The sequence below is a fragment of the Larimichthys crocea genome, unplaced genomic scaffold, assembly GCF_000972845.2.
Source record: "Larimichthys crocea isolate SSNF unplaced genomic scaffold, L_crocea_2.0 scaffold798, whole genome shotgun sequence".
Taxonomy (NCBI): Eukaryota; Metazoa; Chordata; class Actinopteri; family Sciaenidae; genus Larimichthys; species Larimichthys crocea.
Window position 1 is genome coordinate 1 of NW_020860527.1, and position 529 is coordinate 529.

Genomic DNA, 529 nt, shown 5'->3' on the forward strand with positions numbered 1-529 from the left:
CCACAGTCTGATGGGGGTTGACTGGTTGGTTATTCACCATTGTTAAAAAGTGTCATCTGAGCCACACTGCAACTGGCCCAGATGGTTGCTTTTAAAAGACTTTGAAGTACGAGAGAGATATAACCAGCCACAAGAGCAATATGGGATGCTGGCTCAACTCGTCCACTGGGTTGATGACAGATTTTAGCAAAAACAAATTGCGTTCTCTTTGTGAAGCGACCACAATACGGGATCCTGAGTCTGCTTGTCACAGGAAGACATGAAGCCTTATGTAAGAGGAAAAAACTTGCATTGTGTAGGCCCTCTCCTTGTGCTACAGCAACTTTATACAGAAGCATGGCATTTGGAACACATCCAGAGCCTGGATAGCTCAGACGGTAGAGCATCAGACTTTTAATCTGAGGGTCCAGTGTTCAAGTCCCTGTTCAGGCGCAAGGTGTAGTCTTTGCCCGTCCCTGGGGCTACTCAAGCCACAACCAAATTGCTTCTCATTAACAGTGCATCCATGAATGTCTGCTGCACTTTGTAC

At 46.3% G+C, this 529-nt stretch overlaps 1 non-coding gene across 1 annotated transcript; it reads left to right on the forward strand.

Moving 5' to 3' along the window:
• The first annotated feature begins 359 nt into the window (after positions 1–359).
• trnak-uuu (transfer RNA lysine (anticodon UUU)) lies at positions 360–432 on the forward strand. Its single transcript has one exon. It is a non-coding gene; the product is annotated as a tRNA-Lys (tRNA).
• The last annotated feature ends 97 nt before the right edge of the window (positions 433–529 follow it).